The sequence below is a fragment of the Rhinatrema bivittatum genome, chromosome 3 (assembly GCF_901001135.1).
Source record: "Rhinatrema bivittatum chromosome 3, aRhiBiv1.1, whole genome shotgun sequence".
NCBI lineage: Eukaryota > Metazoa > Chordata > Amphibia > Gymnophiona > Rhinatrematidae > Rhinatrema > Rhinatrema bivittatum.
In genome coordinates this window covers 147,400,112-147,416,630 of record NC_042617.1, presented here as the reverse complement: position 1 = coordinate 147,416,630, position 16,519 = coordinate 147,400,112, and positions in this window count along the sequence as shown.

Sequence of the window (16,519 nt, the reverse complement as noted above, 5' to 3'; positions counted from 1 at the left end):
CCTACTCTGGAGCTAAATAACAGAATTCAGAGGACCTAATTACATACAAAATGTGTTTAAAAAGATGGATTACATTTGATGCGATTGCTCAAGCAGTTGGTGAGGTTTCATTTGTTTACTTCTCTATCAAATTTTAGTTCCTTGTTGGTCTGTGGGATATTTTAGAACATCCTTTCAGAGCCTTGTGAGCAGTGCATGTATAACATACTTTTTGTTGCTGGATGTTTAAAAATATATTAAGGTTGTAGTCTTGCTAGGAAGGCCATAGCTAAGTTGTTTAAATAGCCATTCAGTGCCTTGCAGCAGAAAAATAAATTGAGGAAGATTCTTTCAGGCAGAGAAAATCTCTTCACCCTCCCCCCTCCCAACTAAAATTCCTACCTAAGAAATGGACCTTGGAAGTCCCTGAATGCTTGCCTCTTCAGAGAATCTGGTAGCCATGGAAAGAGAAGACCGCCTGGGGTTGTGTAATCCATGATAGAAACGCTGGAGTACACGAATGTTTTTGGGAGCTGGGTTTGGCCCAGACGCTTCCTTCTCTGACCTTCCACTTGCATCAAATCTAGCCTCTGCTGAAACTGTGGCACCAAGAGCCTTCATTTTCAAAAACTTGAGGTACCCATACGCATCCTGTAACCAAGGGTGCTTTTAACTTTTAAACTGAGCTGATGTTACTTGAAAATCAGTAAGCAGACCAAAGATCTTAATTTTACAACATGTATGTCATCAGAAAGAGATGTTTCCTTTCTAAGACTTTCTGCATTTTATTTTTATTTTTTTTACATCTTATTCAGAGGATACCTTTTTTATCCCATCTAAAATGTTCTGCTACTTTAAACCAGAGGGGCGCAGTAAAAAGGCTTCTAGTATGCTGGATACGTTTTGCTCAGGAATAACAAACAAGTGAAATTCTATACTTTCCTCAATTTAGCAGCCTTTTTCAGTGAAGCAAGACTGGATCTGTACGCCTTCAAGTCAAGTCGTCTCCTGAATAATGCAATCAGCTTCCTTACATGCCAGGCCTGCTCTTTTAAGGTTGTGAGCCTCAGTAAGCTTGCAGAAGCGCGAGGACAGTGGGGAGCACAGCTTTTCCTCCGTATGGCTTTAATATGTTGAGCCCTTACAATATCCAGAAGCTTATGTACCAATTTAAGGTGTTGGTCCAAAATGTTTTGTTTGAAAAATGACCAGTACAACTACAAATCTTTCTTGTGTGGTCTGCTGCAGTAATTGCAGTATGAACACTTCTAATCTTTGTATAGGTAGCAGCTAGCATGTATTTAAAAGAACATTGCAAGCATTCAACAATCTTGCCTTGAAATTGTAATATTTTAACTGTTGAACAAGTAAAAGAGGTTTCTATACATAAGTATCCACAAAATTTAAATATGTATAGTACAAACATTTCTCACATCAAATTTTTTTCTTTATAAACATTCATATCAACTATAACATAATAGAAAAATTAAAAAATATAAACAACTCAATCATAAATTTTGGCTACCTCAAGTTTATAAACCGCAACAAGCCAATACATTCATCGATACCAAATACACTGCAAAGGGCCCGACAGCACATTACACATCCACTCATGCATTCATCCATACCAAGCATGTTTAAAAACACCCTTCCATATACAATCCCACTCAATCAAGACCCAAAGTGCTCTCATACCACTAATAGCCCAAAAATAGTATCCTTGAAAAAACGTTACATCAAAAAATATATACAAATTACTTCCCAAATACTACAAGAAAATCAAATCCAATGGCAATCAAGTAAAAAAAAATGTACCCATCACAGCAAGTATCCCAATATTGTTGTTTTATCATTATTATTCATGCAGGGACTTTCAAAGGGTGTTTTTTAATATATGTTTGGTATGGATGGATGAATGTGTGGTTGGATTTGATGTGTTGATGGGCCTTTTGCAGTGTATTTGGTATCAATGAATGTATTGGTTTGTTGTGGTTTATAAACTTGAGGTAGCTAAAACTTATGATTAAGGAGATGTTAATTTTGTAACTTCTCCATTATGTCATAGTTGATATGTTTACAAAGAAATTTGATGTGAGAAATTTTTGTTCTATACATATTTAATTTTGTGGGTAATATTTTAACTAGACATTCCCTCTGACTCAATCTGAAATCCTACCTTCTGTGGAGGAGTAGCCTAGTGCGTAGAACAGCAGGCTATGAACCAGGAGACCAGGGGTTCAAGTCCCACTGTCGCTCCGTGTGACCTTGGGCAAGTCACTTTACCCTCCATTGCCTCGGGTACAAACCTAGCTTGTAAGCCCTCTGGGGATAGGGAAATACCTACAGTACCTGAATGTAATGCACTTTGAAGTGCTTAAGAAAAGTGGAATATAAAAAAAAAAAAAAATCTAAAAAATTGGCTCCTTTGGAGAATCCATATTAGAGTTCAGTTCAAACCAGGTATGTATCTTCGAAGTCTGTAACCACTAAGCCCACATTGAAACTGTGTGTGGGTCTATAAGAGAAATAAAAGCAAAATCGCCTCAGGCTTTAATGCAAATGAGAGCATCAGTGCATGATTGTACACTGAAAATAAAGTTCTTGTACATGATAGCTTTTATGCTTTTTCAATTTCATTAAAACTTAATGGCCTTTTTAGACTTATGCTATGCAAGTTTTTTATTGCTCAGTTTTAAACAGGATAATCTCAAAAAATAAAAAAGGACTTTTATGGCTGTTAATTTATTCTTCTACTCTCCTTTTGCCTGTTCTCTTGCTCTGTGGAGAAACAGGGAGCAGCCTTCCATATCTATTAAGGGCATGTGGACAATTGGAATTACAGATCCTTGTGAATTTGGTTTTGTGGTACTGAACAGCTCATAAGCAGAAATATCTGTTTTTATGCTAGTCTTTGTGTCTATATAGGGAATCTCAACCCTTATAAGTCAGATTTTACATAGAATAGGTGCAGTGCATGCATACATATGCAAACCAGCTATCACAATAATAGCCTTCACCAGGGAAATAGTTGCTGATAGATATTATGGTTTATTGATCCCATAATTAAAAATTGGGGGGGAGGGAGGGACAGGCTTTTATGTGCCAGAAGTTCCTCCTGAATCATGGGCAGCTATTACTCCGTAACTATGGACCTTATTTCAGCCAATGTTATCTGTCATAGTAAGCACATTATTTAAAAATATCACATGATCCAAGCATGTTTTCGCTTAGATGGGTATTCAAATTACATATGACTGTCACCCATTGGAAATTCAATAGAGGCTAGGTGGACCCCACACCAGATCATCCATTCCCAATACTCTTCTCATTTCTTTCTCCAAAGATAAGCAGTCTTAACATGGGTGGTGTCATAAGATGGAACCAAGCACAGAACCCTTCTGTCAAAGTTTCTAGAACTTTGACCAAGCCTCTCTGTGCTTGCCCAGCATGCATTATACCACTCATCCATGCAGGGTTCTCCCTTAGCATCTTTAGCCAGATTTTTCAGTGTTGAAGGATATTTTCTCTTGCAGTTTTCCCACCCCCCCCCCCCTCCCCCAGGCAGTGATGCCTTTGGTGCCCACCAGCCATCATACGTTGCCACCATCATTTGATTGTGTTCCTCTTGTTTCAACTTGGCATGCCCACCTCTGGGTTTAAGCCATGCCCTCTGTGCTTGAGGACCTTGTTGATCATGGACCCCCCCCCATAATCAATGTATCCTCTGCTAGGGGGCATTGCATAATGTCCTGGGTTGCAGCAAGTGCACCCAGATGACTCCCCAAAAAGGGCATAAATCTGGTTCAATAAGATGGAACAACTTTCTGTCTGAGAAGGCTGGCATAGTGGCATCAAGGAGCCCGTACCATTGGACACTGATCCATCAACATCGGTGGACTTGTCTATTCTGTCAGCACCTATGACTGCTAGGGACGCTGGAGACAATTTGCCTCCCTCAGGTCAAAGACCTGGGGTTTGTCGTCATCTACCTCTGACTGGGGGAAGGACCAATCTGAGAACCTAGGAAAGCCAAGGAAGGATCAGCATCTGTCTCCATTGATACACGGGGATGCACCAGCTTTGGCTGTGATACCCCAAAAAGTGTCCCTGGAGTGAGGAGTGCCAAGCCTCTGAGACTTGAGGTAAGCAACTGGCTCCGATGCCCGCCACCAATTCCTCACAGTTCTGAAGATGTGACTACATTTCCTGGGTCCCAATCAGTCTTGGCATCAGTGCTCCTTCAGTTGGAGCTGGAGAGGCACATGCAATTGGCTATGAAGAAGGCAGTGTGGAGCCTCAACGTGAGGGCACAGATGGCACCAGGACTGGCATCTTCCATCTTCAAGCCACTGTTGGAAACTCTGCTACCAATGCACCCTGTTTGTTCATGGGGTGACATCTATGCCCAGTGGGGCTTCAGTGATGCCACCAGCTGACCTGGTGTTTGTCCACAGTTCCAAGGAGGAGGAAACTCCTCTGCAGAATGGGGCACCACTGGAGCCTGAGCCCCATGGCCAGTTGAAGTAGGACACCTGCATTGAGGACAAGGGCACCTATGAGTCCTGGGGAATGATTACACTGTTTCTGATGATTGGTTGGATGGTCTCTCCTCAGACCTGTCACCTCCTGCTGACAGAAGGAAGTTTCCAGAGGAAGACTTCTCCATAGTTGTTCCATAGGATTTGTCAGGGTGATGCCGGATGCCATCCCATTTCAGTTACAGACTGAGGAGGATGCTGTATATATTCCAATACATGGAGCCTCCCAAGGAGATGATGGCAGTCCTAGTCCACAAGATCATTGAGGATGTGGGAACACCCCTTCTCAATTCCTCCCGTGAATAGGAAGATGGATGCATTATATATCATCCATAAGGTTCTCTTATTCGACAAGCGTCAACTGCTACACCAGCCTGTGGTAGTCTAATCCACTCTCAAAAAGGCCACATACACTCTGACCCATTCCTTGGTGCCCCTGGGGAATGATCAAAGTGCCATGGATGCTCTTGAAAGCTTGCCTTTTTTTTTTTTTTCAGGATGCCATGCTTATTACCTGCATAGTGGCCTACCAGCTCTATATGAGACAATGTATGCAGGGTATCTGGAATTAGGTGCAGGAGGTGGCTGAGCAGTTGCCTCAGAAGCAGCAGGACCCTCTCCAGTCGCTGACACACAAGGGCATGGAGTGTGGAAAACACAGGGTCAGGTTGATCTATGATGTTTGAGACTGCATCGAGGGTGGCTGCAGCTGGGATCAGTGCCTGCAGCCTTGACTGGCTGAGGCCATTCAGTTGCAATCAGGAAGTGTAGGAATGACTTGTTGATGGGCCATGCACTGGAGAGAGTATCTTTGGAGATAAGGTGAAGGTCATAGTGGCTCAGACAGGAGCACCATGTGACCCTCCAACTCTCCTCCACTGGCACCATACAGCACTTCATGTCTCATCCTCTGCTAGGAGTTCTGGGCAGTCTTTCTGCCACGTGAGGAGATGCTATCCTTGACCCTGGCAGCAGCTGCCCCCTTGTGGTCACCCCAGGCAGCAGAAAGCCCCAACCGGCATCCCAGTCAACTCCTGGGAAGGGATTTTGACTGGACTGCAGGGAACATAGCCAAATCTGCCATACCTGAGGTGTTGGAAACAGGATGCTGGGCTTGATGGACCCTTGGTCTGACCCAGTATGGCATATCTTATTACCCTGCTGTCAGAGGGAGGCTGTGGTTCTACATGAACTGGTGGTGCAGTGTGACCTCATACTACTGCATTTTGTCCATTGTTCCTAGAGGGTAGAAATTTTGAGTACCCCACCATATTGCCTGCCAAGGCATTATTAGGGGCTGGTAGCACATCAGGAAGTACTCCTTATGGAGCTTTCTTTCCTCTTAATTGTCTGAGTGGTCAAGCCTGTCCCACCAGGGCAAAGAGGGCAGGGATTTTATTCCTGGTACTTCCTGATTTCCAAAGAAAAACAGGATGACTCTGACCCATTCTAGATGTAAGGGTCCTGAACAAGTTTCTTAAGAGAAAATTTCAGGATGGTTTCTGTGGGTACCTTGTTCCAAAAAGGGGACTGGCTATGCTCCCTTTAGCTCCAGCATGCATACACTCACATCGAGATCTTCCAAGGTCACAGGAAGTATCTCTGATTCTTAGCAGGAAAAGCAGCACTTCCAGTACTGCATTCTGCTGTTTGGGCTAGCATCAACTTCTCCTGTCTTTATGAAGTGTCTGGCCATGGTGGCAGCGCACCTTCATAGAATGGGAGTCCATGTTCACTTGCCTGGCTGATTGGCTAGTCAAGAGCACCTCTCAGGTAGGCGCTGCAGAATCCATGCATTTTACCATCTGGAGTTGGAGGTGCTAGGGTTCATCAACCTACCCTAAGTCCATCTCAGTCTTTCATTGCAGTTTGACTTCATATGAGCCTTGCTAGACTTGGCTCAGGCCAAGGCCTTCCTGCCATGACAGAGGGCTATCACTTTAATGACCATCATGGCAGAGATTCAAGACAGCCAGCAAGTCTCAGCATAACACATATTAGGGCTGTTGAACCATACGGCTGCAATCGTACATGTCACTCACTGGGCAAAGTTACACAGGAGGAGAGCCCATTGGATACTAAGGTCCTAGTGGTGCCAAGCCACATAAGGGAGTTGGGATTACATCTGAGTCACCCCATCTCTCTGGGACTCATTGTCCTGGTAGGGAGTAGATTCCAGTTTTGAATAGGGGGTACAAGTTGCCCTTACCATGGATTCATCCACCCTGAGCTAGGGAGCCCATGTAGATGGATTCAGCGCCCAAGGCCTTTGGTCTGCCCAGGAGCAGATGTGTCAAATCCAGCTTTCTAGAGCTCAGAGTGATCCAGGACACTCTGAACTTTCAGAAATTGGCTGTCCAATAAAATTCTGTTGATACAAACCAACAACCAGGTGGCTATTTGGTTTGTCAACAAGCAGGGGCCTACAGCTTCATAACTCCTGTGGTGGGAAACAGTTCAGTTATGGTCATGGGCCCTCTGTCAGGGGATGGTACTCAGGGCCCTCTTATCTGGCCAGAACAGAGAATGTGAAAGTGACAGGCTGAGTTCCTTCTGATCTACCAAGGGGTGTGAATTGGATCTTCTATCTATGGGGAAGCCTTGAAGTGGATCTGTTATGGCCCTTGGAACAGGCACGTTCCTCAGTTGTGTTCCCTATACAGGTCACACAACAAAACAGCCTTAGACACCTTCATCTGCCATTGGGGCAAGGGTTTCTGGACACATGTCCTCCACCTCCACCTGTGCTGAAGACTTTAAGCTGTGTGAGGATAAGGGTACTATGATCCTCATAGCCTCCCATTGGATTCCACCCCTCTGGGAGATGTCGATCAGCAAACTGATCAGACTGAGGACTTCCCCCAGATCTCATGCCTCAAGATTGTGGTAGGTTATGGCATCCCATCCTCCAGGCCCTATCACTCACACCCTGGATATTGAGAGGCTGATACTACAGCAGCTCGATCTCACAGAAGATGTGTCTCGGGTCCTAGTGGCCTCCAGAAAGCCTTCCACTAGAAAGCCATATCCAATGAAGTGAAGGAGGGTTTCCATGTGCTGTGAGCAGAAAGCTCTAGTTCCTTTCTCTTACTCCACACAAAAACTATTTGACTATCTTCTATATGACTTGGAGACTGAGTCAAAGACTAACTCCGTTAAGAGTTCACCTAAATGCTATTGGTGCATGTCACCATCAGGTAGAAGGTGAGCCTAGCTCTGTACAACCTATACTTGTACGATTCATGCAGGGGATGCTTCAAATAAAGCCTCCCTTGAAGCCTCCTGCTGTGTTCTGGGACCTCAGCATGCTTTTAGCTCAGCTGATGAAAGATCCTTGTGAGACTCTCTGGTCCTGTACCCTGAAGTATCTGATGTGACATGTCATATTTTTGGCAGCTGTCACTTTCACTTGCAGATTCAGTGAGCTACCACCCTTAGTGACTTATCCACCTTCCACAAATTTTTTTTCATGATAGGGTGCAAGCGCAAGCCCACCTTAAGTTCCTGCCTGAGGTGGTGCCAGACTTCTGTCTTAATCAGTCCAGCCTCCTGCCACCATTTTGTTTTCCTAGGCCCCATTTGCACCAAGATGAACATGCCCTGCACCGTTTGGACTGCAAAAGAGCCATAGCCGCCTAACTGAGCAAACTTAAGCGCAGAGCGTGCACTAACTTTTGTTACTTTTCATCAGAACAGGTTGTGGATCGCCATTGCCACGCTATTTCCAATTGGCTAGCAGATGGCAACTCCTGTTTTGCCCAAGCAGGATTGTACCTTTGGGGGCCATGTCAAGGCTCACTCTGGCTGTGGCCACTTGCAAGCAGCCCCAATGCAGGAGAGCTGTAGTGCTGTGATGTAGAATTCCATTCACTCATTCTCATTGCATTACTGTTTGGATAGGGATGGCAGACTTGACAATTGCTTCAGCCAGTCTGTTCTTTGGCACTTGTTTGAGTGTAGAACCCAACATAGTTCTCAGCTAGGGCCCATTCTTTCTGGTTAAGGTGTGCCCCCCCCCCCTTGTTACCAATAAAACTAGTTTCTGTGCTTGTTGACACTTGTGTGGTGGATCCCATTTATTGGGGGGGGGGGGGGGGAACAGGGACCTGAAGCTTGAGCTTCACCCATGAGTGACAACTTCCATCCTCCTTGTCTTTGGAGAAAGCAGAGGTGCTTACCTGTAACAGGTGTTCTCTGAGGACAGCAGGATGGCAGTCCTCATGAACCCCCACCAGAGTTGGATTTCCACTTTGTGGGTTATTTTCAATTTGTGTTCCTCAATTCTATGTTCTAAGACTGAGGAGACCTAGACTGCATGGGTGGTATAATGTATGCTTAGAGAGGCTAAGGCAAAGTTCTAGAAACTTTTTAACATAAGTTTTCAAGGCTGAGCTCCAGCCATTGATATCACCCATGTATGTGAACTATGCTCCTGCTGTTGTCAGAGAACACCTATAACGGGCAAGCAACTCTGCTAATCAGACCTTTCTTCCCCCTCTCCCTTGCCTGCACCCTTGTGTCTATAGCCATCTCCAAGCTACCCTCACCAGTTTCCTACTGTTATGGCTGCGTCCCTTTTCTGGTCCTTGTGGCCTGATTGAGCCAGCATCGGTGCTTGCTACCTCTGCCAGCCTGACTCACTTTTTTCCCCCTTTGCTTCCTACCATGCAAGTGGGAGGCTAGCTTGTGGGCCTCATTCTAAAGCCCGTCTGCTTGCTGGATTCACTGCCTCCTCCCTTATCTTAGAATGGCATGGGACCCCCTTCTGCTGGGAGCATAGGGCAACTACCAAAAGACAGTTACCACCACTCCTAAGCATATTCTATACATAGAAGATTGACATCACACACTAATTCTGTACATAGGGTGGTACAAGTCAACCACCTTTGTGTTACAGCTTGCCTCAAAACACTATTCGCTCTGCTCTAACTACTATAATACTATCAAATTGCAGATGGTGGACTGGCCCCTTAACCTGAAGTTTTGCAATGACCAATCTCTAAATAAAAGTCTAAAAACATTAATACTAGTATCCCATACTCAAGCAGTTTATTTCTTGCTAAATAGTACACTGGAGAGGGGGGGGGGGGGGGGGTCAATTTAGAAAGGACAATAAGGCTCCTGAGCTTTTTCTATAAGATTTTAAAATCTTGCACCAATAGAGGATTTTAGGAGTACGCCTTATAGTCTATGGCCAGAGGTCAGAGCAAAGTGCCACAAGGTGAGACAAATCAGGGTGAAGATTGAAGGCACAGAGCCTACCATGATGATACAGATTGAGGGGGGGAAAAGGCCCCTTTTCCCCACTCTAGAATCCTGTTATCTGGTTTGAATACAAAGTTTAAATTAATCTATGGAAGCTTATGCCCTGCAGTAAAAAAGAGGGAGGAACATGTTTCTGTCCAAGAAGAAACAGCATAGGTGAAAGAAAAGAACTGCAGTCCTAGGAAAAAAATAGTAGAAGGTGCAGCATTCTAGATTGTATTGATTTAACTCCCTATGCATTCCTTATGGGAAAATTGCCAACTTTACTGCCCTCCCCCCCCCCCGTGCTGTATCCCTCGTGTTCCCTTCCTTTACTTCCAGGACCTAACTCTATACAAAATGTGGGGGGAGCTAGGTCAAGTTGTTTCAAATTTGTAGGGGGGACGACACACACGCAAACTGCACCAGCTAAATACATTCAGTGTTATATGCCTCTGTCACTGTAGAAAATTGGTAAGTAGGATCCTGATGACGTCCCTCTATGCTGTGGTTTTGATCAGGTGGGGTGCAACTGTCATTTGCTTAAAATTTGTTGGGAGTAAAGTGAGGAGATATGATTTCCAAAATTCTGAGGTGAGATACTGATAAATAACTTAATGTAAGAAGTTGCTATATGGGTTCAGACTGATGGTCCATCAAGCTCAGCATCCTGTTTCCAACAGTGGTCAATCCAGCATACAAATACAAGCCAAGCACCCAAACATTAGAGCCCATGCTACTACTGTCAGTTATAAGCAATGGCTATTTTCTATGTCAATTTAACTAATCATAGTTTATGTACTTCACATGGCACTTTACAGACCTTTTTTAAACCCAGCCAAGCTAACTGCCTTAACTACAACCTCTGGCAACAAATGTCAGAACTTAATTATGTGTTGAGTGAAATAATTTTCTCTGATTTGTTTTAAATGTGCTACTTGCAAACTTCAGATGGTGCCCCCTAGTCCTTGTATTATCTGAAAGTATAAACAACTAATTTATATTAATCCACTCTAATCTACTTCTGATTCTATAGACCTCCATCATATCTCCTCTTAGCCATCTCTTCTCCAAACTGAAAACTCTAACCTCTTTAGCCTATTCTCATAAGGGAGCTGGATTCATCTCCTTTATCATTGTGGTTGCCCTTCTCTGTACCTTCTCCAGTGCATCTATACCTTTTTTGAGATGCAATGACCAGAACTGAACCTAGTACTCACGATGTGGTCTGTGGTCTCACTATGGAGTGATACAGAGACATTATGACATTCTCTGTTTTATTTACCATCCCCTTCCCAATTTGCTTTTTTAACTGCTGCAGCACACTGAACTGATGATTTCAAAGTATTGACCAAACACACACCTAGATCTTTTCCTGAGTGATAAATCCTAACATTGTGTAACTACAGCTTGAGTTAATTTTTCCCTAGATGCATCACCTTGTACTTGTATACATTAAATTTTCTCAGCCATTTGTATGTTCAAATTCACAAGGTCCTCCTGCAATGTATCACAATCTGCTTGTGACTTTACTCTGTATAATTTTGATCATTTGCAAATTTGATAACCTCACTCATCATATCCCCTTCCAGATCATTTATAAATATATTAAAAAGCACAAGTCCAAGTACAGATCGCTGAGGCACTCCACTGTTTACCTCTTTCCACTGAGAAAACTGACCCTTTGATCCTACTGGTTCCTGCCTATTACCTACTTTGCAATCCACAAACATACATTGCCTCCTATCCCATGACTTTTTACTTTTCTTAGAAGCCTCTCAGGGGGGACTTCAACTGCCTTCTGAAAATCCAAATATACCACATATACATTGGTCTTTAAGTTGGATATGGCTAGCGAGATGACTATATCAAAAGGAAATGAATGTTTAGTCTGTTCATTGGCAGGGAGATGTGCGATTGTTCGTTACTAGAAAACAACCACCCTCTTTACTTGGTTGGAATGTTTACAAAGGATCTGGTATATAGTCAATATGGAAAACCCATCTAATGTATCCCTTTCTTTCTGTATTGTGTGTGTTAGGATACTTATCCCCTGCCTTTCTTCATGTGTATCTCTTGTTTCTGTCATCTCTTTTTTATAATTATTAGAGAGATGTTTTGGTGGTGGAAGTTGCACTTGGACGATGTATTGTATTTGGGTATTATCCTTTCTGTTCTATAAGATGATAAAGCATTTTTTAAAAATTCTGTTGCTATAAAACCAAGGCTAAAACTGAAATGTTAGACTGTAGCAATGAGCAATTGAAAAGAGGATACTGGAATAAACTGTCTGTCATTGGGATTCTGGCATTGATAAAGGATAAGGACTGTTGCATTTGTGGAGTCCTGATTGCCAGAATAATTGTAAATCAATACAATTATATACAGAATATAAAAATGGAAACTTTCATCTTTACATATTTATTTTTTGTTAACCTTTGTTTCTGCTAATGAAGGGAGGCCTTCACAAGATCTTTTAACTCTCCTTCAATCCTTTATTAATAGCCTTATCCATCCAGGCCAGAGAGAGAGATCAAACAAACAATTGACTAATTTTGATTAGATAGAATTGATGTGAGCAATCAATTGATAAGATACAGTGTATTTAACATCAGTGCCTGAACCTCCACTTCTATTGAACTCGGATGTTAAGTAGTCAGTTTGTTTAAAGAGGGCAAAGTATTAGAGGAACCAAATTTGCCCGCTATTTTACTTGCAAAATTAAGACTGTTAGAGCATGATGATCTTGTAACAGACATATTTAGAATTAAAGGGAGGTGGCTGCCCTACTCAAAGTCTATATAGAAGAAATAGTAGGGCAGAAAACACTCAACTACCTATGTATTTCAGACTTAGAATATCTTTTATTCATAATTCTGATGTATCATCAAGATATTTCCAAATCTGGTGAAAGAAGGGTGTCACCAAATTTGGAAATATCTTGAGCCTGTTTTCTGCCTTAAAGCTATATTTAGCACATTTGTCACATAGTGCAAATCAGGAGCAATAAACCTTAGCCTATTAATCTACATTGAAGAGTTTCTTAAACCATAAGAACATGCCATACTGGGTCAGACCAAGGGTCCATCAAGCACAGCATCCTGTTTCCAACAGTGGCCAATCCAGGCCACAAGAACCTGGCAAGTACCCAAAAGCGAAGTCTATTCCATGCTACCGTTGCTAGTAATAGCAGTGGCTATTTTCTAAGTCAACTTAATTAATAGCAGGTAATGGACTTCTCCTCCAAGAACTTATCTAATCCTTTTTTAAACCCAGCTATACTAACTGCACTAACCACATCCTCTGGCAACAAATTCCAGAGTTTAATTGTGCATTTAGTAAAAAAAAGAACTCTCTCCGATTAGTTTTAAATGTGCCACATGCTAACTTCATGGAGTGCCCCCTAGTCTATTATCTGAAAGAGTAAATAACCGATTCACATCTACCCGTTCTAGACCTCTCATGATTTTAAACACCTCTATCATATCCCCCCCTCAGCTGTCTCTTCTCCAAGCTGAAAAGTCCTAACCTCTTTAGTCTTTCCTCATAGGGGAGCTGTTCCATTCCCCTTATCATTTTGGTAGCCCTTCTCTGTACCTTCTCCATCGCAATTTTATCTTTTTTGAGATGTGGCGACCAGAATTGTACACAGTATTCAAGGTGCGGTCTCACCATGGAGTGATAAGGAGGCATTATGACATTTTCCATTTTATTCACATTCCCTTTCTAATAATTCCCAACATTCTGTTTGCTTTTTTGGCTGCCTCAGCACACTGAACCGACAATTTCAATGTGTTATCCATTATGATGCCTAGATCTCTTTCTTGGGATGTAGCACCTAATATGGAACCTAACATAGTGTAACTATAGCATGGGTTATTTTTCCCTGTATGCATCACCTTGCGCTTATCCACATTAAATTTCATCTGCAATTTTGATGCCCAATTTTCCAGTCTCACAAGGTCTTCCTGCAATTTATCACTATCTGCTTATGATTTAACTACTCTGAACAATTTTGTATCATCTGCAAATTTGATTTTCTCACTCGTCATATTTCTTTCCAGATCATTTATAAATATATTGAAAAGTAAGGGTCCCAAAACAGATCCCTGAGGCACTCCACTGTCCACTCCCTTCCACTGAGAAAATTGTCCATTTAATCCTACTCTCTGTTTCCTGTCTTTTAGCCAGTTTGCAATCCACAAAAGGACATCGCCACCTATCCCATGACTTTTTACTTTTCCTAGAAGCCTCTCATGAGGAACTTTGTCAAACGCCTTCTGAAAATCCAAGTATACTATATCTACCGGTTCACCTTTATCCACATGTTTATTAATTCCTTCAAAAAAGTGAAGCAGATTTGTGAGGCCCGGTGGAAGCCAAGTGGATTTGTTTCTTAAAATGGATGTCTGGTCTGCTCGGTTGTTCAGCAAAAAAATGTCTAATATAAAGTTTACGAGTAAACTTAAATAAAGCTACTTCTAGCTTTATTGTACCTGGTTTTTGTAAAAGCAGTAAATCTTTTTTGGACAATTGACATTTGCTATGATTGACTAGGCCGTTGCTACAGCAACCAGACGCTAGTCGTCATGACGTCATCACGCTTAAAAAACCGCGGGCTATTTAACTCCACAACCAGTTCACGGCAGTCTCTGTCCCTTACTACTAGAATTCTTTTGAGACTTTTCGTCCAGATGATAAGGTTGGCGACGCCGAAGCATTAAGTTTGTTGTAACATTAAGTTGTTTGTAAGTAATTGGATTTTGGTTCGTCATTAATAACATGGAGCATGAAAGAAAAAAGGCAGATAAACTGAACCCAAGATTTTGGTTCAGTACACAGTGAGGAAAGGAGGGAAGAAGGACCACTGATAATTGCCCAAAAGTATGTATAATAGTGGTGTGGATATGATGCAGTTTATAGAGCAGCGTGTTTATATGGATTTAACAAAACTGAACATGGACAAAACATCGGGGCTGGATGGGATATATTAAGGAAGCTTAGAGGTCCTGGAAGCACTGTTTATCTATCTGTTAACATAACAACAAAAGGACCAGATATTGAAACGCCGGGCCTATTTTCAAAAGGTCTGGCGACGCAAGTAAGTCCCAGAGCTTGCAAAAAAAGGGGTGGTCCGGAGGGCGGGACGGGGTCAGAGGCTCCTGGCACAGCAGCCATGTGCCGGGAATCGTGCACCGGCAGTTCGCCGGTGCATGCAATTTACTTCAGCCCCAGGGCTGAAGTTTTGAAACAAAAGAAAAAATAAGAGAAAGGTAGGGGGGAAAGGGCGGGGGAGGAAGGGCGGGGGAGGAAGGGGAAGGGAAGGTGGTGTGGGGGGATAGGGAAGTTCCCTCCCAGGCCGCTCTGATTTCAGAGCGGCCTGGGAGGGAACAGAGGAAGGCAGCGCAGACTCGGCGCTTTCAAGGTGCACAATTGTGCACCCCCTTGCGAGCGCCGGCCCCCGATTTTATAATATGCGTGTGCCTGCGCACGCATATTATAAAATCGGGCATACATGTGTGTGCACCAAGTAGTGTGCGCCCATGTACGCTTGCACGTACGTCTGAAAATCTACCCCTATGGATTTGTCAAGGAGCTTTTCTATTTGTAATGCCCCAATTAACCTCAATTCAGAAGAGGGGAGCAGGGGATGGGGAAAAGATGGGCAGCAGGTTAAGGACTAACTTTCAAATTCCTCAAGCATGATAAAGGGGATGGAACAGCTCCCCTATGAGGAAAGGCTGAAGAGGTTAGGGCTGTACAGCTTGGAGAAGAGACGGCTGAGGGGGGATATGATAGAGGTCTTTAAGATCATGAGAGGTCTTGAACGAGTAGATGTGACTCGGTTATTTTCACTTTCGAATAATAGAAGGACTAAGGGGCATTCCATGAAGTTAGCAAGTAGCACATTTAAGACTAATCGGAGAAAATTCTTCTTCACTCAACGCACAATAAAGCTCTGGAATTTGTTGCCAGAGAATGTGGTTAGTGCAGTTAGTGTAGCTGAGTTAAAAAAAAGTTTAGATATGTTCTTGGAGAAGTCCATTAATGGATATTAATCAAGTTTACTTAGGGAATAGCCACTGCTATTAATTGCATCAGTAGCATGGGATTTTCTCAGTGTTTGGGTAATTGCCATGTTCTTGTGGCCTGGATTGGCCACTGTTGGAAACAGGATGCTGGGCTTGATGGACCCTTGATCTGACCTCGGATGGCAATTTCTTATGTTCTTAATACAGCAGCCTTATCATTAAGCTTAGCAGCAAACCCATGCCACATACCATCTGAACAGAAAGAACTTTCTCACAGAGCTGCAGAGAATGGCTCATCAGTGCTAGAATGGACCTGAAATAAAAACAAAAAAAACCTAAGAATTATGAACAAAAGGGCACTACCAGCCTTTCATGTATGTTTTGTAAAATCACCACCACCACCACCACCACCACACTTTTTGCCGAGGTAAGTCCTGTGTTTTAAGTTTCAAGTTATCACTTTTCAGTACGCAGTCCTCTAAACAAAAATAAATGGCCAAAACGTTCCCTGGTCCACCAATACAGAAGGCAGCTCAGAAGGTACCGCAGAAAAGTTATCAGGTCAGAGGATTTGTGAACACAGACAATTTGTTAAATGAAAGCAAGGTCCTGGTTTTTTTTGCATCCATTTTGACAACTAGTACTTGGTATGGCATTGCTTTATAGGTCAGTATCCAGTCCATTGCATCAGAAGCGAGCCAAGGAATAAATCGATGAGAGTGGCCT